This window comes from Triplophysa rosa, linkage group LG10 (assembly GCF_024868665.1).
Source record: "Triplophysa rosa linkage group LG10, Trosa_1v2, whole genome shotgun sequence".
Taxonomy (NCBI): Eukaryota; Metazoa; Chordata; class Actinopteri; order Cypriniformes; family Nemacheilidae; genus Triplophysa; species Triplophysa rosa.
The window spans coordinates 5,006,330-5,033,533 of record NC_079899.1 but is presented as its reverse complement, the minus strand read 5'-3'; the positions used below and the strand labels follow the sequence as shown (position 1 = coordinate 5,033,533).

At 37.0% G+C, this 27,204-nt stretch overlaps 1 protein-coding gene and 1 long non-coding RNA gene across 8 annotated transcripts in view; one reads left to right on the top strand and one right to left on the bottom strand.

The window, feature by feature from the left end:
• tiam2a (TIAM Rac1 associated GEF 2a) overlaps positions 1 to 27,204 on the top strand; it is a 155,003-nt gene that overhangs the window by 17,061 nt on the left and 110,738 nt on the right. For 2 of the 4 annotated variants that reach the window (XM_057343226.1, XM_057343224.1), the window contains exon 1: positions 7,732 to 7,880. The exons of 1 other annotated variant lie outside the window; for it this stretch is intronic. The gene's annotated coding sequence lies outside the window, so the exon portion shown is untranslated. Of the gene's footprint in view, positions 1 to 7,721; positions 7,881 to 27,204 lie in introns of those variants that run through there. One more of the 4 variants, XM_057343227.1, reaches the window with a different exon arrangement.
• Positions 923 to 7,061, bottom strand: LOC130559901 (uncharacterized). 4 transcript variants are annotated; one of them, XR_008963634.1, is made up of 6 exons: positions 6,147 to 7,061; positions 5,700 to 5,736; positions 4,938 to 5,586; positions 4,694 to 4,846; positions 3,833 to 3,926; positions 923 to 3,202 (listed from the first exon to the last, which is right to left on the bottom strand). It is a non-coding gene; the product is annotated as an uncharacterized LOC130559901 (long non-coding RNA). The 4 variants fall into 4 exon arrangements; XR_008963633.1 differs by having other exon boundaries at positions 5,707 to 5,736; positions 6,147 to 7,060; XR_008963632.1 differs by having other exon boundaries at positions 5,700 to 7,060.

Below are 27,204 nucleotides of genomic sequence, written 5' to 3'. Positions count from 1 at the left end.
CGTTAGAAAAAGTGCATCATCTGGGTACTTAAAGTGCACTTCTTTTTAGAGAATTTTTAATGTGAACGCACTATTCATACTACAAAATGGCGTAGAATAGTGCATAGGTGCGCGATTTGGGACGCACCTTATGCTTTGCGGATGTGTAGCGGAAGTTACGTTCGGGCCGCATGGATGCGCAGTAAAGTTTGTTTATGTTGTTGCTTTGAACCCGTTTAAACACATCGGCCCTTGCTGTTCAAACATGTATTGCAATTCATTTTATCTCAACCGACTTGAATCTTCACACATTATAATCGATTTTTAACCCACTCAAGGAGTATCATTACATCCCTACAATAATGTTGAGTTTCTGGCCAGATTGAAAGTACCAGTATCTTGTGGACCATGGAAGCAATGTTTCAGACTGAAATCACAGATTCCCATCACTTTCTGGCTATATAGCTGTGATCAGTGTTGGGTGTAACTAGTTACTAAGTAATTAGTTACTGTAATTTAATTACTTTTCCCTTGAAAAAGTAAAGTAAGGGATTACTCTTATTTTTTCTGTAATTTAATTACAGTTACTTCTGATGTAATTAAACTAAATACTTTGTGTAATATGTGTGTGTGCAGAAGAGGAATTTACATCAAAATTCAGAGTCTAACTTTAAAATCCGTGCTTTAATGTATAATTCTCACATTTGTAATTAATAATAATACTTTATGTAGTTTTATATTATTTATTTGAATGAATTAAAAGAGCCATTTCATGTCTATCCTTGAATCACTTAACTCATCAAGGTTGATGTAGGATATAGAAACTAATTAGTAATAAGTAATTAAATACTTTTTGAAGAGAGTAACTTGTACAGTAATCTAATTACATTATCGAATGTGTAATTAGTAACTAGTAATTAATTACTTTTTCAGAGTAACTTACCCAACACTGGCTGTGATCATCATCTGGTGGTATAAGGCAACATCAGCTAAAACCGGACTTGGATCTTCTGTATCTTGTGTCTCTGGGGTCCCAAAGGATGAGACATAGAGGGAAAAACAAGGCTATGTTAGAGTAGAGAAGGCTCATGCAGTTGTGTCAAAACAAAAGTTTACATTCACCTAGCAGAATCTGGAGAATGTTGAAAACACCCAGCCTAAAAGTTTACATACCTGGCAATACATGTATTCTATTTTGTTGCCTTCTTGAGCATCACTGAATGTTAATATCTTTTGTAGTAGTTGTGTATGAATTTCTTGATGGTCCTCAGTAAGAAAAGATGGATCTCAACACTATACAGTCACTGGTGAACAATTGTCAAATATGCAGAAAATGCCGAAAAAGCAAAGATTGTGCAAGATCTAAGATTTTTCTGGAGACCAGTGGACAGTTTAATGGCTCAGGACAAACAAGAAACTTTTCAACAACTATTACAAAACTGCCATTGATTGGGGTAACATTGTACAGTACTAATAATCAGGTGTATGTCAACTTTTGAACTTGGTTATTTTATTTAAAAAATTGCCTTTTTAACTCTATTTGACTTTTTTGCCTGTAAAGGCAAGAGTCCACAGCAATCAGTTCTGAAAGTAGCAAAACTCGTTAAACTGAATAATTTTGTAAACACAGCATACACTTTGATAATTCTAGCATCTTTTAGCCACTAGAGGTCAGACTTACTCTTCTGCAGCCTTAAAAAAAACCTTGGAGGTTTTCTCCTTAGCATTCCCGCAGTTATGCGAAGCATTTATATTTGTGCTTTTGCCATGCGTTTGTGATTTAACAGAAGAGAAAATTACATTAAGTGACGTGGTTGTATTCTCACTTAATGTACAAAATGGGAAATGACAGTTTGAGTACTTTGATTATTAGTGTTTCTGTGGGATAAAAATAAGTAATGCACAGGAACAGTGTTTGTTAGTGTATCACTCACGGATTGAAAATAGACTGAAATGTAAAAGAGAACCGATATAAGGTATAGGCAATAACATTCACTTTTTAAGATTTTAAGAGTAACTAGAGTACACTGTAAAAAATAATACCCTATATTTACTCAATAAAATTGTGGCAACAGATTACAAGCAATGTTATTAATTAAATTCAACAACACTCACAAATTGAGTTAGAATTTATCAAATGAGCTCATTACAAATCAACCATTCAAAATGAGTAACTGCAAATATCACTCAAAATAATTAATTAAAATTTAAACAAAAATATTGGTTTCCTTGGACAAAAAAGCACAATGATAATGAATACTACTAAATGGAATTGTTTTCATTTAACACAAAATTAAGATGGTATTATTTTAAATAAGTGGATTAATTTAATTAAATCTGATTTCAGGTATGAATAAAAGACAGACATAAAATGAATTACAAACTCCTTTTATTGCCAACATGTCACAAAAATCGCATGTATTAGTGTTCTCAGTGTGAATATACCGTACTCTTTACAAACAGAACTGCATCTTTCACATTTTAAGACACATCAATTCGCACAGGATGAGTGCAAAAAGTGCAAATTTGTCTCTTTTGGTGTTCTCTTTTTAGGCACAAACTGTTCAAAATACACAATGCAGTCGCACCGTTTAAAATAAAATGGATATAAAAACAAGGTTTCCATGTTTTCTGAACACAAAAGAAACTTTACTTCTTTTTCTGCAACATCGAACCACATAACAGATTATACTAATAATCTAATTTTAAAACAGTGTAGATATTTTAACAAGTGGATTTAGTTAAACAAATAGCAATCCATTTTAAAACAGCCGTGTAGACTTGTGTGACTGCATGGACTTGAACAGATTTGAAGCATCAAGCTTATTTTTAACTACTGAACTTAGTTAAACGAATAGCAATCTCATTTTAAAACAGCAGTGTTGACTTGTGAGACGGGCTCACAACAGATTTGAAGCATCAAGCTTATTTTAAGACAGCAGTCTAGATCTGAGGGACTGGACTCTGTTTGACAGCTTCGAAGCAAGAGAAGTTTTTGAAATACCTCGAAGGTATTCTTTAGATGCCTGGGATAATGAAGATTCAGTGCATATGTCAAACCAAGGAGGACACAGCAAGCCCTGGGAACACTTTCAAGGCCTGTGAGAACTTTCACACCCTCGATTACAATTCCAGTGTCCTTTGGACTGTCACTTGAAGCTCCTGTCCTGGTCACAATTACTGCCATCACAAGCTGTTCAATTCCTGTCTGTTCTTCATTGTCCTGCAACCATAAACAGCAGTGAGACCCAAAAACTAAGAAATACTGATCAAAGGAGAAAATCTGAAACTCTGTATCTTACAACACTGATCAAACAAATTAAGTCCAGTCAACAATATGTGACCCTGGACAACAAAACCAGTCTTATGGGTCAATTTTTCGAAATTGAGATTTTTACATCATCTGAAAGCTGAATAAATAAACTTTCTATAGATATACGAGTTGTTAGAATATGACAATATCTGGCTGAGATACAACCGTTTAAAACTCTGGAATCTGAGAGCGCAAAAAAATCAAAATATTGAGAAAATTGCCTTTGAAGTTGTTAATCAGGGGCACTGTGGCAGACCATCCACTCACAAAAATAACGTTTTTATATATTTAAGGTAGGAAATTTACAAAATATCTTCATGGAACATGATCTTTACTTAATATCATAATGAATTTTGGCATAAAAGAAAAATCGATAATTTTGACCCATACAATGTATTTTTGTCTTTTACTAAAAATGTTCCCGTGCTACTTAAGACTGGTTTTGTGATCCAGGGTCACATATTATGGCCTCTTGGGGAAGCAACCGACAATAATGATTTAAATTCACACATCTGGTATACTGAAATTAAGATTGCATACGTTGAATTCTTTGATCTCCTGCATGTTCCCCAAGGAATTCTATCATAAAGCGGATAACGACCTCTCTTGTCATATCAACAGAACAATGCCCATCCTAAAAGGAATAAAACATGAATTAATGATATCCTTCTTGTAGAAGTTTCTTTAACTTGGTAGTGTAAAACAGTGGTGCAAGAAATGTGCAAGTGTGCAAGGAATCTGTTCTGCACGATCCTCTTGTTTGTTAACATTCTTAAGGGTTAGTTCACCCAAAAATAAAAATGACATTTATTTCTGACCCATGTCGTTCTACATCCGTAAGACCTTCGTTCATCTTCGGAACACAAATTAAGATATTTTTGATAAAATCTGATGGCTCAGTGAGGCCTCTATAGCCTGCAAATTAATTTACACTTTCAGTGTCCAAAAAGGTACTAAAAACATATTTAAAATTGTTCATGTGAGAACAGTGGTTCAAACATAATATTCTAAAGTGACGAGAATACTTTTTGTAAGCCAAAATCAACGAAATAATGACTTGTCAACAATATCTAGTGATGGGCGATTTCAAAACACTGCTTCGAATCTTTTGTTTCGAATAACTGTTTTCAATGTTTTTTGTACCTTTCTGGATAAGTGTAAGTTAACTTGAATGTGTAAATTAACTTGCTGGCAATACATGCTCATCAGATTTCATCAAAAATATCTTAATTTGTGTTCCAAAGACAAACGAATGGCTTACGGGTTTGGGACGACATGAGGGCGAGTACTTAATGACAGAAATTTAATTTTATTGTGAACGAAGCCTTTAATTGATTCCTCTCAGCCTTACATAGAATAACTTGTAAACAAATGGCTTGCATGCTTCATTATAAACTTTACCTTCAGTAATTCCATCTCAGTTTTCAGTCTTTGCCCAAGTGCTCCTCCTTTGGCACAAAACAGTGTCAGCAGCTTGGGAGTGTGAGGGTCCAATGAGGACATCAATTTAGGTTCCAGCTGCACTGTGGTTATTCTCTGAAATTCTGCAGTCACCTGAATATGGAATGACAGAAATTAATTTAAGAAACTACTTACAGAAGAGACTTTAGATACATTATGTTTCTAAACATGACTACCAACTCACTTGAGAAGGCTGAAACAGGGCTGGCCATCGTTCCTTTATATCTTGCACACTTGGACACCGATTAATGATTTCATGTCGTCTATGAGCAAATGTTTTGTTCATCTTTTCATTGTTCTTTTTTTTTCAATTCTGAGACCAGCTCTTCTCTCTCTGTTTCCAAAGTACTCTCATCTTCACCCACTGGGTAAGATGGGAGGTAGTTGACTTCAGCTCTTTTGAACTTTTTAACATTTTTTGCAGACTTTCTGTCATCAGGGTTTTTGTGTTTTAGAGCATTACACATGACCTCAGGAATGCCAAAACCTCTGAGTTTTGTTCGGTAGTTAGCCATTTTGTATTTAATGCTTGTCTGCCATGCATAAACGCCAGAAAAGCTCCCTCGATCTGTCAACAAAGTAAGAACTATTGGTGCAACAGTCACAACCTTAATGGTGGATTTGTGCTGAATCTGAGTTGTTGATTGAAGAGTAAAAAATACTCAAAATCTGAATCCATGTACTGTAGACTGATATAATCTGTAATATTTAAAGCCTGCTTGACAGTTGAGTGCAACTCTTCCAAGGACTCTGGTATTCCAGATGGCAATGTTATCTTCTCTATCCTGTGGTCAAACATTACCCTAAGGGCTGCTGAATTCATGATTGGTTACCTAAAAACAAGAAAAATAAGTCACTGACATATATATATATATATATATATACATTATATGTAGATTTTAAAATAATGATGTTCTAATAATAACTAATCATTGCAAAGACTCACCACTTACATTATTTCAGACAAATATAGGCTACCCCAGCTGAAAAAAAACAATAAAAATATTATTATAAACCATAAACTTTTTTCATTAAAACGGTTACAAAACTCCTTTTTGTTTTTAGCATTATTCCCACCAATAGAATCCATCGCATACCAAGACATTAGACCATTATTAGTTTCCATTAAAACCAATTCCACTAAATTACCATAATCATTACATTTTAAATGCTGTTTGGGCAGGGTTAACTTATATATATTGTTTATTCAGCAGGGACGTTTGATCCCCTTATGCAGGCACAGATGCAGCATTTTAAATAATACACCTCAGCTTCTAAGAGAACATGTTTTTGGGGGGTTAAGAAACGAAGCTAACGAGTTAAGAAAGAGTTGAAGAAACCGACTGAAGGTAGGTTAATGTGTTTATATGCTAGCTAGGCGAAATAGACGTACGATGCAAAAAGCTCTCTGTGGCGATCGTGACAGCTAGACCTATCTGCTAGTTCAGCTTGCTTTGCTAAGCGCCATGTTCTTCTATTGCGTTGCCTCTGGAAGGGTAGTCGCGCTACAGCGCCCCACAGGTCAAACCACGTTATTGCGGGCCATTAAATAAATATGAAATCAAATGACTACTCGACAACAAAATTATTTGTCGCCAGTTTTTTTACTGTCGACGTTATTTTTAACGTCGACTAATCGTTGCAGCCCTAGTGTAAAACACAATGTCCCATACTTTATGAGCAACCAAAATGTCCGAATTAAGCCAGCACTAACGTTACATGTTACACAACAATGACGTTCACATTACATCAAGTAGACAACTTGAACAATTTGCAAGTTATTTTTTCATATGTAAATTAAAATTTCCTTACCTTTGTTAGGAATTTAACGTTGAAAAAAGAGCGCTGACGAGATTTGCCTCCAGGTTGTCAGCGGGAAACTCCAGTAACGTAACAGGCCTCGTGAGCATAAACTGTTCGACTGCAGACGTGAATAGTTTTACAGCTGCCCTTTTGACATTAAACAGTGTCTTGTATTCATATATTAAGGAACTAAGCAAATCAAAAAATATTGCGCAACCAGATATGATTTGTCTGCAGCTGGCAATCTCCAGTGCGTGCATGCCTCGTGTACGTCGGAGAGCTGCTTGCTTAAAGCGCGCGTTTTAACAGGAAATGCTTGTAAATTGAAAACAACTCAATTAAATTACGTTGGATTCATTCAATAATCTCTCTATTTGGAATTATTCAAAAATAATAGCTAAATCTTTAACAACCAATTTAAGTAGATTTTATTCTAGTCATTTTTAAATCATTTTAATGTAAAAAACTGACAAAAAAGCAAGAAATTAATTTAGTTAAATAACGTTTACTAATTAAATTTCATGAAATCTACAAACCCACAGAATGACTTTTTACAGTGTAAGGTTCAAGTAGTTAACATTAGTTAATGCAATGAAATATCAACAAAGAACAATACAGCATTAATCACTCTAGGTTAATGTTACATTCTAAACGTAATAAACAATACATGACTAACATAGACAATTAACATAGTATATTTAAAAATGAACATGATCCTAGTCCTGAATCTGTATTTTGGGATTATATGTTGAGTCTTGTATGTACCTTGTATTTGCTCTCTCCTTGTGAAATGCATCTTGAAGGGCAATTAAACTATGCCCCATATGCAGCTGTCTACTGCTTTTGTAAATATGACTACTGAAACAAACTACGGAAGAATGTTTTACCAAGTTCTAAATGCAACGGGTGCCCTCCACATATTGAATAAAAAACACACACTGACAATGACCGTGTAATATAGTGTGAGTCGGTGTCATCAAACAGCCACTTAAATGACTTAGTGTAACCCAGCAACCAAACACAAGCAGATCTGATAAACAGCCTGAGCTCCACTCCTGAAATCGGATTGGTACTCTCTGGAGAAAATCTAAATGGTTATGTGACTGCTTTATTTTTATTGGTAGACTGTGCTGCCTGTCATTTTAGGTGTGTGGCAAGTGTTCCACACTGTGTAACTAGAGTTTGTTCGTTCAGTCTCTAGGGAGAGGTGGATTCAAACTTTGTTTCTGAATAATCGCCTTATTTAAGAGTATGATCATCCCAATCATAACACACAATTAAGGAAGCGGATATTTATTTTCAGTCATATCGCTGTAACTAACTGGTAAGTTAAACTTGTCTGTGTTTTTGTTTGTAATCCTTTTATTTGCAGTTCTGATGTGAACCATGCAGCTCAGTGCTTTGTTTTTGTGAGACCCTCCATATTTTATTGTAACACAATATAGACATGTTTACATGCTTTTTCTATAAAATGCTGATGAAATATATATTTTAAAAATACTGTTATCAGCATTATTGTTTAATACAAGACAAAAGATAAAAATAGGCTTATAAGAAGTTTTGAATCGGATTAATGCAGTCTGCAAATTAAAGTTAAATACATTTATAAAAGACAAGCTTTTATCCTATACAGTATATAATGTCTTGCCCTTGTAAATAATGTCGTCTTGCTCTGTATGTAAAATAAAAATAACATTATTCATTGTGTATCGTTTGTTTAACATAAATATAATATTCGGTTATGAAAGGATCACATTAGATGATGATTTACATATTAAATACAGTATTCATGTATGTTCTACATCTGTGTTACGAAACACAATATTACTTAGAGAGCAGTGTAAGAATGAATTCGAACAGCTGATACCTGTATGTCTGTTATTCATGTTTCAAAACTATCCTTTAAGCATTTAACTGATGCTCAATATAAACATGTTGTTAATGTGATTGGTGATATACATACATTGGATGTTTGTCAGTCAGTCTCATATTTGTAAAGTGCAGTAGTGAACCGTTACGTTTGAGCCTTGGCCCTCTGCGCACGTGCAAACAACAAGACGTTAACTGGCCAGTCTGTTTTTCTTGATCGATATGGCTAGCCACTAATAATATAGCTATTTATATTTAATTTATATTAATTATTATTGTATAATAATTGTATTATATAAGCAATTTGTAAAATTGTATTGTATATTCATTTATTAAATTAAATATTTTTAGAAATGGGTCGTGTAACTTTGTCGCATTTAAGTTTAGCCAAGTAACAGTTCTTTTACTGGTCCTCCAAGTAAAAACGACTCAAAAGGTTGTTTGTGCACATATCTTATTACTACAACAGTTCACGTTTTAAATTTAAGATCCCTCTAGCGATTGTTATGAAAACGACCCCATGCCGTTTTGTGCAGTCAGATAAAGACGCATTTAGTTTTACATTTGTAAAAATATGAATGGTTTAATACATGTTTATGGATTCAAAGATATTTAAAGACCACCTAACCCCAATCCCACCGCTTACCCTAAACCTAACCACCTGTCAACCATTAAACACAACACACGAGTAAAGTACAGTCACATGTATTTATTCCATAAAATGAACAAAACCGTATAAACGTATTACAAACAAGTCGCGTTGCAAACCTTCTGAACTGAAGCCATACGATAACTTTATACAAGGAACTCCGGGAACAGACATCAACACATCTTTAATCAAACCGGTGTTGTGCCGAAAAATGACTCCTGACAAATTATGACTCCCCCATTCCCCACTAACATTAGGTGTTAGGATTAGATGTGGGGGAGGGGTTCGGATTATCTAATCCCCCATCAAAATCAATGAGGGGGGTCGTAATCTGGCGGGGAGTCAAAATTCGGCACAACACCGGAACATTAGAATGCTTAATCTGTAATGAGAGCCAATAGCATTTTACAATCAACGCTGACGCAATGATGCTGTCTGTCACGAGACAGAGGAAAGACAATGATATTCACTATTAAGGCTGACGTAATTTGGCAGAGCAGAGCAGAGCAGATGGTGATTGCTTTCGCGTCTGTTCAGAATCAGAATCAGAATTCGCTTCATTGGCCAAGTGTATGCAAACACAAGGAATTTGCTGTTTTTTTTGAGCACATGGTACATACATATATACTGTACATGACATGAAAAACTGGAAGAACAATTAGTAAGTATAAATAAGTAAAACTAGAGGGGTAACACTACTACTACTAATAATGTTGTATAAAATTCGGATGGAGGATTTATGTACAGATTTGCGCATTTACAGTATATACAGTTGTATAAATAAAATATACATATGTATTTACATAATACTTAAGAGAGAGAGAGGTGGTAATTAGGAGTGGGGCAATAAAATAAAGGAAAAATAAAATGGTAGTAATTTCTGTTAGCTGGATATGGCATTGGGGAAAAAATGGTTTTATGCCTAGATGTTTTGATGCAGGGGCGTCGCTAGACCCCTTTTACTGGGGCACGTGCCCCAGTATAAATTTCAAGTTTAAGTTTTAACAATTTTGTTTATTTGTTGGTGTAATCATTTAATTGGGTTCAAGCCCAAGCACTGGCTGGGCAATTTAAGGACACTGACAGAGTTGTCCATAAGCCATTCTTGCATTGTTTTAGCTGTGTGCTTAGGATCATTGTCTTGTTAGAGAACAAACCTCTTGCCCAGTCTGAGGTTCTGAATGCTCTGGACTAGGTTTTCATAGTCCTTAATTTAATTTCATATATTTGTATTAATTAGGGTTTATAATGCTAATACCTGAACTTAAAAGAATTTCATCTGAAACTGACAGATTTAATGTACGTTTTTTCTTTACAAAGCAGCTGATATTGCCATATAGCGACAGCAAATACTGTTGACTGCAGAGTTATTTCAAGCACAGGGCTGCTGCTAAGCGTGAGTGTTACATGTACATTTACATTTAGTAATTTGGCAGACGCTTTTATCCAAAGCGACGTAGAAAGTAGGGGAAAAACAGTAGAAGCAATTTGTGCAACAAAAGAACAACAATGCACAGGTGCAGTACAACTGGTCTCAGTCAGCCTGTCACAGTATATGATGCTAAGAATGTTTTTGTTTGTTCTTTTTTGGGGGGGATAGGAAAGTAGAAAAGAAGTAGAAGACTGTACTAATGGGTCAGTACAGTGTTGGGGTGTTGCAATGGAACGTTCTAGTGGGTTTCGTCTTTCACGGGGGTTCACAATTTATCATGCAGCCCTAATGTAAACTCAGCATTTCTAAAGTACATCTGATGTATTTCAAATGTGCTTAACAAACCTAAAATAAGTGCACTGTAATGTAAGATATTTATATTAACAAGATGAACGGCGAGGAATGCAACGCTCAATATGGCCACTCTAGCGAAGGAAGTCCCGCCTTCCAGTAAAACGAGCCAATCGTCAATCAGTAAAGACTGACAATTCTTTGGGGTTGGTCTCTTGTGAATCGCTTGCCAGCTTGTGCGCAGGCACAGTAGATGAGTCGACCTCGAAAAAGGTGATTTTTAGGGCAATTTAAACTTAGCAAACCAAAGTTATGATACAGTTCATGTCATGTTTAATTATTGATCGGAAATATGCTGTTTAATTGTGATTTTTGCCAGCGATTTTAGAAATATCTGCCTTCCCCATTCAAGTAGATAGGACTGTGGACTTGACGTAAATAGCTGCCCAGAGGCGTTGCAAACATGGCCACCAAGTGGCAGGACTTCACTAAACAGAATTTGACTGTAACTCAAAGGATTACTGTACATTACACTGGGTTCCAAATTATTATGCAAATGATATCTTTCTCTGGTTTTCCTAATTTGTCGATGCAAATGACAGTCAGTATAATTTTCAAGTAATCAACAGTTAGGGTACATTTGGAATTTTATTGAACAAACCTCCCACTGACAACAGTATTTATTTAAAAAATGAAAAACTCAAAATGCACTGTTCCAAATTATTATGCACAACAGAGTTTGAAAACATTTCATAGGTTGTAAAAAACTGAAAATGGTCATTTGTTGAATTTGCAGCATTAGGAGGTCATATTTACTGAAATCAAAAGCTATTTCAATCAAAAACATCCTAACAGGGCAAGTTACATGTTAACATAGGACCCCTTCTTTGATATCACCTTCACAATTCTTGCATCCATTGAACTTGTGAGTTTTTGGATAGTTTCTGATTGAATTTCTTTGCAGGATGTCAGAATAGCCTCCCAGAGCTGCTGTTTTGATGCTAACTGCCTCCCACCATCATAGATCTTTTGCTTGAGGATGCTCCAAAGGTTCTCAATAGGGTTGAGGTCAGGGGAGGATGGTGGCCACACCATGAGTTTCTCTCCTTTTATGCCCATAGCAGCCAATGACACAGAGGTATTCTTTGCAGCATGAGATGGTGCATTGTCATGCATGAAGATGATTTTGCTATTTGATTTTGCATTTCTTTTTGTACCATGGAAGAAAGTGCTCAGTCAGAAACTCTACATACCTTGCAGAGTTCATTTTCACACCTTCAGGGACCCTAAAGGGGCCCACCAGCTGTCTCCCCATGATTCCAGCCCAAAACATGACTCCGCCACCTCCTTGCTGACGTCGCAGCGTTGTTGGGACATGGTGGCCATCCACCAACCATCCACCAACAAGACTGTTTGAAAATTAGTCTTCATGTATGTGTGGGCCCACTGCAACCGTTTCTGCTTGTGAGCATTGGTTAGGGGTGGCCGAATAGTAGGTTTATGCACAACTGCAAGCATCTGGAGGATCCTACACCTTGATGTTTTCGGAGCTCCCGAGGCACCAGCAGCTTCAAATACCTGTTTGCTGCTTTGCAATGGCATTTTTGCAGCTGCTCTCTTAATCCGATGAATTTGTCTGGAAGAAACCTTCCTCATTCTGCCTTTATCTGCACGAACCCTTCTGTGCTCTGAATCAGCCACAAATCTCTTCACAGTACGATGATCTCGCTTAAGTTTTCGTGAAATATCTAATGTTTTCATACCTTGTCCAAGACATTGCACTATTTGACGCTTTTCGGCAGCAGACAGATCCTTTTTCTTTCCCATATTGCTTGAAACCTGTGGCCTGCTTAATAATGTGTAACGTCCTTCTTAAGTAGTTTTCCTTTAATTGGGCTCACCTGGCAAACTACTTATCACAGGTGTCTGAGATTGATTTCAGTGATCTAAAGAGCACTGAGACACAATACCATCCATAAGTTTAATTGAACAATATAAAATTAAATGTTTACGACACTTAAATCCAATTTGCATAATAATTTGGAACGCAGTGTAAAGTCACTTCATAAATACTGAACTTTATAATGAACATCAGAATATTTTTTCAAAATGTTTTTTGTTGCCTGACAATAAAAAGAGCATGTTGATATGCTTTTTTGAACCTCGCAAAGTTTTTTAAGTGCTCTGCTTGCTATTTTGTGTGCAATATTTATCAGACAGTGAGTGAATGGATTGTGGGCTGTCTGTGGGCATGCTGTTTGAGACTGAGCAATGTGCAAATCAATCCTTCACATACCTTTACAGTCAAATATAGAAGCAGCTAATGACTAATGAACTCTAGTCTCGCATAGCCAGAAGTTCAGACTGACGGCAGAAGGTCTGGACTCTGTTGCTGCTTTCATTGGCTAATGACCGCCCAAGTGGCTATTTGACTGACATGTAAAGCAATCAATCCCAGTTCACTTTGTTTCAGCTGGACCATTAAAGACTGCTACGCACATGTCTCCCGGACATCGTGTGGAATTCTTTCAATCAAATGATGACATTAAAAACTCCTAAAGGATTTCCATTTAAGTGTGCCACATGCATCAGACAGTCAGCCAACAAACAGTGGACGTGACATCTGATACCCCTTTCAGACTGGTAATGATAAATATTGCACATGAATGTAGATATAATACATATGTACACTGTATACTGAATGTCAATTTATTTTGAGCTGAAAATCTCTCACATAAGCGCCATGGTTTTAATACGCTGTGTCAAGTTGAAATAATTTCAATTTTTACACACAGCGCAGCTCATCAATGTCAGTTCCACAGCAGTTGACCAATGAGAAGACCTCGAAGGCAGGACACGTGTCGTAAGCTTTTGTTTACATTAGCAACTTTGGCATATGGCAATTTCTCTTATCAAAAGAGTGCCACAAGACCCTCGCGGTTTGGTCTGCGCTTTTTGAAACCATTCCTGAGCGCTGTGTCATGCGTTTTTAGACGCAAAGATGCTTTCTGTGCAAACCACTCCTAAGTCCTGTATATTTGGGCATAGGTGCAACACTGTTCTTGTAAAATATGTGATGGTAGTGGGCCTTTGAAACTTCCGTGCCCAGGGCACATCAAAGTCATAATCCGTCCCCTGCAGTCAGTGTGAACAGACCTGTTGAACAGTTGTCGGAACCTTGGTTTGTGCTCTTACATAAGTAGTTTGTAGCGTTAGTTTGGAAACAAGCACTGCGTGGATAAGGATAATCTTTCAAAATATTGGTATCACACTATTTGTTGGTTTAGTGTAGTGCTTTATGGTTCAAATTTTATTTCTGAGGCACGTGGCCTGGATGTGAACCCATGTGTTAAAGCGGTTGCATTGGCACTGATATGAGTCAGACACTGTCATAGAAGCTCTTTTCTATTTAAGACTTTGACATTGTTTAGGTATTCTAGTTATAGCCGACTTACATTTCATTGTCTGTAAAGGCTTGTTTGAGTTTAAACTTGTTATAAATAGCCACATTAAATGTTAATGCTTGCTCTTACAGGTTAGTTTAGGACAAAATTCTAATCTACTAAGTAGTTCCTAAATCACTTGTATCATGGACGGATGGACTGTATGTTTGTTGCTATTTCTGGAAGGCCGACATTCACTTGTCATTTAAGAAGCTTTCATGTAGTAATCCATTACTGTTCACCCTCTATAGCCTTAAAGTTCTTAAACATGCAGTCAAAATTGACTGTTTACTTTCAGGCATATTAGGCCTAGTATTTTTGTGCTGAACAATTTATATGTTGCAAACCAATCCACATGCACAAAAAAATATTTAGTCATTGTAATCTGTAATCAAACACACTGATTTTAAAGGGGGTCATATGACACGGCTAAAACAAATATTATTGTTTGTTTTAGATGTAATGCAATGTGTATACACGATTTAAGGTTAAAAAATGTTGTATTTTCCACATACCGTGCATGTTTGTATCTCCTCTTTGCTCCGCATCTCTTAAACGCGCAGATTTTTTACAAAGCTCATCGCTCTGAATAGGTGTGCTATGATTGGCCAGTTAACCAGTGTGTAGCGATTGGTCGAATACTTGCGTGTGACGGAAATGTAACACCTCTTACCATATGTGGAACATCAGGTTCCAAAGCAATTGTACTGACAGGTATGCCACCTTACTTGCGTAAACATTTGGGCGGTCTTGGTCAACTCATACCATGAACTGATGTAGATTTGTGGGGGTGTGGTTACACGAGGTGTTTCAGGCAGGTCTGGGTGAGCATTCGCTTTAAGATAGAATGCATCTTTTGTTCCGACACTTTAATTTTACGTGTCTAATACATGAATGGGCAACTTAAAACACACCAAAGACACAGAAAAACACATATTCGCGCCATATGACCCCTTTAAGACATGCCAGGAGAACAAAGTTTCAGATGCACACATTAATGAGAGAGAGACAAACCATAGTTTTGGACAGAATCATTCTCTCTTCCAGTTGATTAAGGGGGTTAGCTAATAGTAATGTAATTCCTCTAACCTGAAACCAGGTCTGAGTGTGAAATTTTCCCAAGGGTTTAGTTTCTATGTATCTTCACTATTCCACTATTCCTCAAACTCAGCGTTCATTTTGTTGGACTCTCCAGGGCTATTATAGTGATGGGATTGTGCTATTTCACTGCATATACTTTAGAACTGCTTGTGTTGCTGTCATTTATTGTCAGGGCCGGATTATCCAATGGGCATTATGGGCATGTGCCGAGGGGCCCATGCGCACTTGGGGCCCAAGCAAGAGGAAGAAAATTTCAGATAACTGTTGTTGCTGTTCATTCTGCCACCACACCCAAAATCATCTCCACCGAGGCTGCAGCTTCTCTGGCCCGCCACATGGAGGAGCATGATTTTGTAACTAGTACGAGCGTCCTAGCAGCTTTTGTTTAGAAGCGCATAGCGACAAATCTAGAATTTTTTTGGATAGACCTTAGCTTTCATTCAGAGAAAGCCTATACATTTGGCCCATAGACTTTTGGAAGATTGCAAAAAATAAGATCTGTGATTAACAAAGGTTTATGATGTTTACACGTTTTGTCTATCAAGATAATCTTTACAAATTAAAATAACATTTGTTACTTTTGAAGTCGAAATACAATCGCCAGAAGTAAAAAGCTAACATGAGGCTATAAACAGACTACACTATGGTCGCTCAATATCAACAAAACCACCACTAAGCCTCTGACAACTTTTTCAAACATTATTACAAACGTGTTCCCTGGTAAGTAATTACTCCGTGAATGAATCCGCATCTACATTTTTAGAGATTTGTGTCCATGTTGCAATTATTTGTGAGATTTATAGGGTACAACGGGGCTAAAGGCACACCTTAAGAAACAATGTTCTTTTCACTACACTCATATAGTATTTTTTGCTGAAATAAATATATGTTTGTATTAACATTTATGGAACAACAGATTTTGTGTGAAAATAAATAAAAAGTGGTTAATTTTGTTTCTTATAAATCGTATAAATGTATGAGGTGGCGAGGGGTGAGGCACACAGTATTGATACCAAATACTTTAGAAAAAATAATATGTTTTTAATAATGTTTAAGTAAATACTTTTTCAAAACAATCACTTTAGCAAAGTTTGTAAAAAAAAATTATTCGATAAATAATTCATTTTTGTTCAATAAATATACTGTCATTAAAATATGTTAATATCACAATATAAAAGAAACAGAAACACAATTAATTCAAAAATTTAAAGATTTTGAAAGCATTGGAGATCTCATAATAATTTAATATAGATTTACAGAACCAACAATGATATATGATTAATATAATATTTTAAATATAATCATTTCATAAAAAATATGGTGATTATCTCTAAGTGGACACCCAACTTAATATATGATTTTTACCATCTAATTCTAACCATATCATGTCAACTAATGGACTAATGGAAACGTCAACCAGCTGTTTAATATCATGTTAATTTAGTATGCCTTTAGCCCCAACAACAGGGATTCTTTTTCCCCCAAATACCATACTTTTATATATTATGTAATTGAAAACGTTTTGCTTAAATTAACTTGAATAAAACTGAAAATCATTAACAAGACCTTTATCTCAAAATATAGTGAGTAATTTTAGCGATTCTCATGTACTGCGTAAATATGTAACATTTTGAAAAACATCCAATATTAGATCAAATTAGCACCAAATCAATTTTGTGCTGCTGCCCATGATCGTGTCAAAGATCAGCTGAATATCCACATGCAGTGGGAAAAGATCAGCTGAATATCCACATGCAGTGGGAAAAGTGCATGTTTTGGAAAGTGCTACTGGATTTTTTGTGCCATGTAGTAGTTTACAGGAAAATAAAATCAAAGGTGCCTTTTACCCCATGGAGCTTTTAGCCCCATTGTATCCTATATGCGGGATGACGTCTACATCCCCGCTAAAGAAAGTAGTAGCTACTTGTTAGCAACCGCTAAAAGTGCTAAAAATACAAAAATACGTCATCTCTGCGTTCTCCCTATGAGAACGGCTGTATTGTTGTAAATATCAGCTATACGTTACAATAGCCTAAGGTTGTCTTGAATCTCAAAATGTATTTTTTTTACATGTATTTGGTTGTTTCAAATGTGATGCTGTCAAGCGTATTGTGTTGAATTTAAAATCATAATTTGGCTGTTTCCTAGTCTCAGCCTCACGCCCACGGACCAGTGGCTGAACATCTGATGCATAAGGCATACTTTTCTGGAAACACTTCAGCACGTTCAAAGTCGTCATCTGATTGGTTGAATTTAACAGGAACAGCATCGGTTGCAATAAGAATTCATCATGATCAACTAAACGCTTACTTCTGAAAAGTATGCGAAGATCACAGCGTAAACTTATAATCATTGTTGTTGCTGTTAACTTTTGACACGGTTGTGAATGTACACCGGATTGTTACTGCGGGGACATGTCCACGCCTCTAAATATGATGCGGCACAAAACAAAATGTGATTGGTTGCTTTACCTGTCAGTCATATGGCCTCTTGGGCAGGTCTTGGCCAAAGAAAGCTGCCAAAGTTCCCAGACCGTAAGTATGAAGGTCTGGCTATGCGAGACTAGCTGTTTCCTTGAGAGTGATGAATTTATATTTAGATAACGATGATCAGCGGCCCGTTCTTCGTACGTCGCTTAGTACTTCCAAAATCAAATGATACATCCAAGATGATATCATCGCGCTAATTATGATGTTGCTAATTCGGTTCTTCGAACACATCTGTTGTGTATGATTAGTATACAGTAGCTGGATTAAATTGTCTGAAATCATTGCACGCTCACGCGTTGTTTGGAAAGGTAGCATATATGGATAGAAGAACCATTGATCAGCAAAACTGCTTTTGACTGGTTGTTGCATCTACACTGCGTTCCAAATTATTATGCAAATGATATCTATCTCTGGTTTTCCTAATTTGTCGATGCAAATGACAGTCAGTATAATTTTCAAGTAATCAACAGTTAGGGTACATTTGGAATTTTATTGAACAAACCTCCCACTGACAACAGTATTTATTTAAAAAATGAAAAACTCAAAATGCACTGTTCCAAATTATTATGCACAACAGAGTTTGAAAACATTTCATAGGTTGTAAAAAACTGAAAATGGTCATTTGTTGAATTTGCAGCATTAGGAGGTCATATTTACTGAAATCAAAAGCTATTTCAATCAAAAACATCCTAACAGGGCAAGTTACATGTTAACATAGGACCCCTTCTTTGATATCACCTTCACAATTCTTGCATCCATTGAACTTGTGAGTTTTTGGATAGTTTCTGATTGAATTTCTTTGCAGGATGTCAGAATAGCCTCCCAGAGCTGCTGTTTTTATGCTAACTGCCTCCCACCATCATAGATCTTTCGCTTGAGGATGCTCCAAAGGTTCTCAATAGGGTTGAGGTCAGGGGAGGATGGTGGCCACACCATGAGTTTCTCTCCTTTTATGCCCATAGCAGCCAATGACACAGAGGTATTCTTTGCAGCATGAGATGGTGCATTGTCATGCATGAAGATGATTTTGCTACGGAAGGCATGGTTCTTCTTTTTGTACCATGGAAGAAAGTGCTCAGTCAGAAACTCTACATACCTTGCAGAGTTCATTTTCACACCTTCAGGGACCCTAAAGGGGCCCACCAGCTGTCTCCCCATGATTCCAGCCCAAAACATGACTCCGCCACCTCCTTGCTGACGTCGCAGCCTTGTTGGGACATGGTGGCCATCCACCAACCATCCACAACTCCATCCATCTGGACCATCCAGGGTTGCACGGCACTCATCAGTAAACAAGACTGTTTGAAAATTAGTCTTCATGTATGTGTGGGCCCACTGCAACCGTTTCTGCTTGTGAGCATTGGTTAGGGGTGGCCGAATAGTAGGTTTATGCACAACTGCAAGCATCTGGAGGATCCTACACCTTGAGGTTTTCGGGACTCCCGAGGCACCAGCAGCTTCAAATACCTGTTTGCTGCTTTGCAATGGCATTTTTGCAGCTGCTCTCTTAATCCGATGAATTTGTCTGGAAGAAACCTTCCTCATTCTGCCTTTATCTGCACGAACCCTTCTGTGCTCTGAATCAGCCACAAGTCTCTTCACAGTACGATGATCTCGCTTAAGTTTTCGTGAAATATCTAATGTTTTCATACCTTGTCCAAGACATTGCACTATTTGACGCTTTTCGGCAGCAGACAGATCCTTTTTCTTTCCCATATTGCTTGAAACCTGTGGCCTGCTTAATAATGTGGAACGTCCTTCTTAAGTAGTTTTCCTTTAATTGGGCTCACCTGGCAAACTACTTATCACAGGTGTCTGAGATTGATTTCAGTGATCCAAAGAGCACTGAGACACAATACCATCCATAAGTTTAATTGAACAATATAAAATTAAATGTTTACGACACTTAAATCCAATTTGCATAATAATTTGGAACGCAGTGTAAAGCTGTAGTTATGTCCATATTTTTTTACAGCTGCTTTAAGATTATGACTAATTTAAAAAACTTATTAAAATGTCAGGAACACTTCAAACGATGCACAAACAGAGATCTCTTGCAAAAAGTTTAATGTAAGATGTCTATATATTTGTTACATTTTAAAGCACGCAAGGCATCCTAGGTGTAAACTTCTTTCAGAAGAATACAGTTGGAGTTACACCAAAGTTTAGGTGCTAGATAGGAAAAGGATCTACAGTACCACCTATACTTGATTTTGAAATTCTAGGTATTACCAACTGGCCAGAGCCCTGAGAGCGTAGTGAACGTGAAGGACTGTAATGCAATAGAAGCTCACTCGGGTACTGATGAGCAAAACCCTGTAGGGCCTTAGAGGTAATCAGCAAGATTTTAAAGTTAATACGTTGCTTAATGCAGTAGGTTACCAGTGCAATGTTGACAGAACCAGGCTATTATGCTAATAAAGTAATAAAGTTCATGTAAGAACTCTAACTGGTGCATTTTGAACTAGCTGGAGTTTTTGTAATTATCCTACAGGGCAATCACCTAATAGTGCATTACAATACTCTAGTCTTGACATCATGAATGCATGAATTAACTTTTCTGCATTTGTTAGTAACAGCATATGATGTAATTTAGATATATTAATAAGATGGAAAAATATTGGCAATATTATTAATTTTATTTGTGAAAAATCATAAATTGATACTACTATACTGATGTCCAACATCTGAACGATGATGATTTATCTTTTGTTAATTTAGCCACTGTACAGCATACATATTAAGACATCCTCAGACCTCAGCGTCAATACTCAAATATCAGATAAAACGGCATTGCGCCTCAGACAAAAACGCATTAGTTCTCAGAAAAACAGCGTCAGGACTAAGCTCTCGCACAAAAAGGCATCAGGTCTCGTACAAAAAGACATCGGGTAAAACGGCCTCAGACAAAAAAGCGTCATGCGAAACGGCCTTAGACAAAAATGCATTAAATGGAAAAAAAACAAAACAGGCATTAAATGTGCTATTCTGCTTTAAAAAAAAAAAAAAAATATATATATAGAGATATAGTCTATGTTGATATATATTATATTATATGTTGTTTTTTTAAAGCAGTAATAGCACATTTATGCCTGTTTTGTGTTTTTGTGTGATATATATATATATATATATATATACTGTATATATAGCATACATCTCAAAATATGACAGTAAAGCCATTTCCACAACAAAAAAATGTTTTCTCTATACCAGGGGTCGGCAACCTGTGGCTCTTAGCCGGCATAGTTTAAATTATGTCTGGCTAGCACGCTTCTCATGTTTACGCATGATGTCCGCATGTGGAGAGTAGGCAGTCTCTTGTGGCTTTTGAGCACAGACCAGACAAGGGCTGAGCCCTCCAGAGGTCACATTTGTCTACAGCATACGTCATCGAGGTTGTCTCATTTTAGTTAAAAACATTATAAAATGAACATTTATTTCTCTTAAGACGTAATCAGTGTAATTTCATTCTTAACTTGAAATGTAACGGTTGCTTTAGAAATAATGACGTATATGTGTACATGACGTATGTGTACATTACATGAATCACATAAATTACATATTTTCCCGATGCCTGGTTGCATGAGACCTGAAGCCTTTTAGTCTGAGGCCGTTTCGCCCAATGCCTTGCTGCACGAGACCTGAGGAGCAACTGTGTAGCGTTTCGGAGAAGGCAGAGTTAACATTTATGGTGATAATATCAAGATCTTCTAAATTATCAGATATGCTAGGGAATTGAGACAATCAAGGCAGATTATCAAAGAAACGAATCTTTGGTATTAGAAGTTATTGTAGAGAATTTAGCATAAGCCAAATGGTCGGAGTCATTGAAAGAAGAGCCATCAACCCCCTTTACTCCCCTTTCTCCTGGTTTCTTGATACCATCATCAAAAGACCAGAGTCAAAACCTCTCACTGAGAGTTTTGATAACCTTTTGTTTCTCTGTTGGATATTTTACGACTCCTAAGCTTCAAAGCAGAGGGGTCTCTCTGACAAATAGGAACTTGTGTGATTCAACTGTCCTTTTCTATAAATATATCTAAATATCTAGGTTATATGTTGTCGCTCTTGCCATTTTTAAATAATCTGTAATTGTTAAATAGGCAAGTTAATTCAGGCTTTGTTTGTATTCGTACCTCTGAATGAATCATGACTTGATGCAATTCAAACCTTAGCATATTTGATATATAAATGTTTGTCTTTACAATTCCTCCTTGTTTACATATATTGTGTGACCATAGAACATTCTCTTTTCATTATGTTATAATTTGGAATGGTATTTTGTAAAGTTGCCAGGAGGTCATAAAGATGCAAATTAGGCCGACCACGAGGCCCGCAACTTTCGGCAGGGCTGCCTTCTGAAACCTTTTTAACAATTCCATCTCTATACGCGCATACGGATATTGGTCCAGCACAGAGCTTGCAAGTATCCGTTTCTATTTATAGAATAGCTGCGTTAAGTCTGTGCCTCTTTGTTAAAGATGATTTTTATTGGTGTTCAGAAATCGCTGCCATGCCCTCTCTCTCTCTCTCTCTCTCTTTCTCTCTCAGCGCCTTCTAGCGCATTTGTGTTCATGTATTTGTTTGTTTTATGCGATCGTCATTGTTTTTTTATCATGTAGAGTTTAATAAACAACCATATATATTCATTTGTGATGGGTTTTCTGTATTCACGCTCACAAACTTGGTCCCTTTTACTGTGTTTCTATTTACACTACCTTTGCTCTAAATCCTGTTTGGTAAAGTCACGTTACTTATGGCCATGAGATAATGTAAAGTATATAATATCATTGAGGCATTTGCTGGACGAATGCATACAAGTATTGTTATGCTTTATATTACTAATCAGAGACCGTAAAATATGTATATTCGATCACGATTATTATACGTATTTTCCTTTGAGCTAAACTAATTCCTTGACTGAAATTGATGTTTTAAATAACTCATTTCATGGATATGATCTTGAAAGATCTGGTGGAGAACCATATTTGGTGAGCTTTACTCATCAATATAATAACGTTAGCTAAAACCGCTACATTATTGTTCTACCATATTTGTAACATGGAGTTTGATTTGCTGCTAGAGGCAGGTGAAGCATACACAATACTAGACAATGATCTGAAATACTCTGCTGAAGAATTTTAATGTTTAAAAGGTGAGTGGGTAGACTTTTTCATCGTCCTTCATTTTGACGGACAGGCTCATAAAAAATCTGTCATAATCTATTTTTACCAGTCACTATGGTGCAAGGTGATATTACGTGCCAATTAGCATGTTTGTGACGTCATCGCGATGTACATGCGTTCTTTGAACTTACTGTATTTTAATACCCAATAAAGCCGAAATCGTTTACATATTTAATGTATCTGTTGTCAGACATAAAATACTAATTACAGACAATTGTTCATGTCCAGCCAGTAACAATGACAGGTGCTTGTACACGCTGTTTTGTAATAATTCATTTAGGCCTATTCACTTACAAGTAACTTTAAGCTGCTGTTAGGTCATGAAAGGAGAAGACGCAGGGAAACTTTTTGTCTACTCACTGAAAGTTAAGGTAAATCCAAAATGACGCTAGTCGCTATCGTTCTCCGAAGGAAAAAAGTCTGTAAACACCGCAGCACTGGTTTGTGCACGCCTGTGTTTGTATGAGAGCACGCGACGAGAGGGTCTTATTGAATGACAGATGCATGCTTAGCAGAATCAGACCTAGAAACAACGCCACAAACAATGTTAGAGATCGCTGTGTTGTTATAAAAAGTGTGAAAAGATTTTCAGTTCGTTTTGAAACTATGGCGAAACAATTTAGACTGTGGTGGGCCGTCATAGTCGCCTTGTTTATACATGCCCCTGGCTCCGCACCGTGAGTCTCCGCTGATCCAACCCGTTCTCACTCCCGACTCGTCACATATTTACGCTCGGTCAGCGCCCCACGGCTTCACTTTTGAACGCACAGGGTACCCCTTGGGTGTCGTTTTTCGACGAACAGGTAACTGCGTTGCTTTTTTCTAAATGCTCCAAACCGAGATGCGTGCAATTCTTAGCATTTCATAATTATTTATGGTTTTAATATTTTGTAGCACCTAACCCCAACATCACCCTAAACCTAACCCTATCCACTTCTCAGCCATATAAAACACAACACGCGAATAAAAGTACAGTCACGGGTATTTTATTGCACAAACTGACCAAAAGAATTACAAAATATAACAAACAACTTGTTTCGAAGACTTTTTTGCACAAAAGCCATGCGATAACTTTACATGAAGATGGCGTACGTGTTCGTGACTGCATGAGGTCGGCACCCATTTAAAGATAAACCGGAACAGCTAGATTGCAGTCGGTTGCGGGAGCCAATTCCGTTTCACGTTCAAAGCCAACGAAATGACGCGATCGGACACGAGATACGGGAGAGCCAATGGCATCGAAGCCGACGTAACTTCCTCTGGCGTTCTTCACTGGATTTGAGATTTACGGCAGACGGTGATCGCTTTCGCATCTGTTCCTCATACAAATCGTTCGTTTCACGTTGGAACGTACCATTGGAATATCTGTATTTTCGAACGACATTGTGACTGCTTGTATTATGTGTTTTATATTACGATAAATAAACTGTTACATTACTTGCTCAAACTGTCTGAATAGGGTCATGTAAACACAATTATCCTGGCCATTAAACTTAAATTAAACTCCGAAACATCATCATTGCAAATTATATCTAATATACATTTTCATAATGACGGTGAAATTCGCGTGCCCTTCACGTTGAAAAACGATGCCAAAGGAGTACCCTGCAGGTTCAAAAGTGACGCCGAAGGGCGCTGACCGAGCGTAAATATGTGACGAGTCGGGAGTGAGAATGTGTTGGCTGATCCCGCGTGGGGTTTTGAATGGACGATGCGTTTGAGTAATGAATGGGAAACGTACGTGTCCTTTCGCGTCCCTACGATCACGTTCTGATGAAAGGAAATGATTGGAAGCTACCGACTCGACAAAAAGGGGAATTACAAACTGCCCTCATTGTAATCCGTCAAAATGACAGACAGCCTTCAGATTTTTCCGTCACTGTTATAAAAAATCCGTCAATGACGGAGAATTTTCGGTTAACGCGACCTCTGGTCCTGACACGTGTTATCTAATGCCTATAGAGTTGAGAATGTCGTGAAAGCCAGTCCCAAAACATCTGTATCGTTATCTACATGGATGTCGTCACCAACGACAAAGACTATCTGCGGCCAGTACTAATTCTGATCAGAAAAGTCACCAAATTCTTTGATAAAGTCTCTGTGGTGCCCTGGTGGCCTATGCAGTAGCCAAATGTTTTATCCTTTATATTAGGTGTTGTCTTATAAAGTACCATAACTTCAAAAGAAATGAGTAATGCTAAAAGTATTACTGTAAATTGCAGCAACACCTCCGCCTCTGCCTTTTAGATGAGGCGCATGTTTTAGCCAAGTTTCTGTCAGACAGAGCGCATCTATTTATGTGCGTATACAAAAAGTGCTATATTAGAGAGAGATCTAATATTTAATGTCTTATCAGTTTTACATAATGAATTACTCTTGAAAGGTTTGCACATTTCTTGTGTTTGCTAATCCGGGGGACAGACACAGTCTCTATGTTATGATATTATGGAGACAGGATTATCATATGTTGTGGATTTTGTGTTTTCTCTGACATGAGATGGCTAGCAGACGGTTGGTTAAGCCATTCTGTCTGCTCCCTGACCTGGGCCCCAGTGAGTCAAGTACATACATTGGAAAGGATCACAAATAATATGATGTCGTAATACACAAAGAAGTGTTATTTATATAATAATATTAGTTAATGCCATTTAACATATTACATGCTTACAAAAGAACGTGAGTCACGAGGTGCTTGTTCAACTCAACTCAAAATATAGCGCTTTTTACAATTTTCATTGTTACAAAGCAGCTGTACATGAAAACAGCAATACATTAAATTTATCAAATAGAAAAGGTATCACGAGCAAAGTGAATAGATACTGTACCTTCTCATTCACACAAGACACACAAAATATACAGTGCACACACACTCACATGAGGCACAGAAACACAGACACGCGCACACACACACACACAGTCAGAGACAGAAGAGAAAAGAAGAGAAACACAGGTAATATATTATGCAGACTATAAATTCCTATATTTGGTAGTAATAATTAACGCAAAATGTTAGATTTAAAATAATATTAGCAAGTACAAAATTCTAAAGCTGTTGTCAGCAGCCCCAGTGAGCAAAACGAGTGCAGCCAGTGCGAACAGTGGCGAGGAACCCAAAACTCCAGTGGAGAAAAAAAACCTCGGGAGAACCCAGGCCCAACCAGGGGAATCAGTTCTCATCTGGCACTACTGCTGCACCTCTACAAGCTCGACAGCACAACTAGGCTAAATAAACCAAAAGAAAAGAAATAAAAAGAGGTAGATAATAGATTTAATATTATCTTAAGATTCTAATAGCTAATTGCAGGTGCAATTTTGTCGTGTAGTGGGCAAGGGTGTAACTTTGGATTGAGAAGTGGGGGGGACAAAATGCGCGAAAATGTTTTTTCCTGCATTTACATACGTTAAGGCACTATGGTGATACAAAATCCATGAAATAATGGGTTTTCTGCATGAAGTGAGTGAAGTGCGGATGGAGGGCAGCAAGTGATTTTCTCCATAGGGAATTCACTATCACAAACTCAAAATACCTATGTTTTGCATCGTTTTTGATTGTTTAAATTGATTAAACCATGAAACCACACTTTGTTTTTATTGTGTAGCAAAAATTGATGTTTATGAAGGGGGAAAATGCGAGTATTGACTGAGAAACGGAGGAAAACGTTTTGTAAACCTGAATCTGCGGTCTGGAGGGGACGAGCCGGATGCTTAACGAGGTTTAACGTACCTACACATCAGAGGTGTAAAGAGTACCTGAAAACCATACTTAAGTAAAAGTACAGATACCTTGCAGTGAAAATTACTCCATTACAAGTTACAAGTCACCAATTCCAAAACGACTTGAGTAAAAGTCTTTGAGTATCTGATTTTAACAGTACTTGAGTATTTTACTCATACTGAATGTAGGCTCAAAGCAGCACTAGTCCTCAACACTTAAGAGACACATCAGTGAAAAACTAGAAACAGTTGATTTGTGAGGTGAGCAATCGCATTTATTTTCTTAAATCATAATAAGACTGAACACCTCAAAATTGCAACAAATCATGGTCGACACCATAACCTACGTCATTACAAACACCATAAGTCTCATTTAAGCTCAAGTGCTCATAAGTAAACCAAAGTCCTTCAAAAAGGTCTCTTCAATATAACAGATAAATAAAATAATGTTAAGTAGAATTAAAAAGTCAAAGC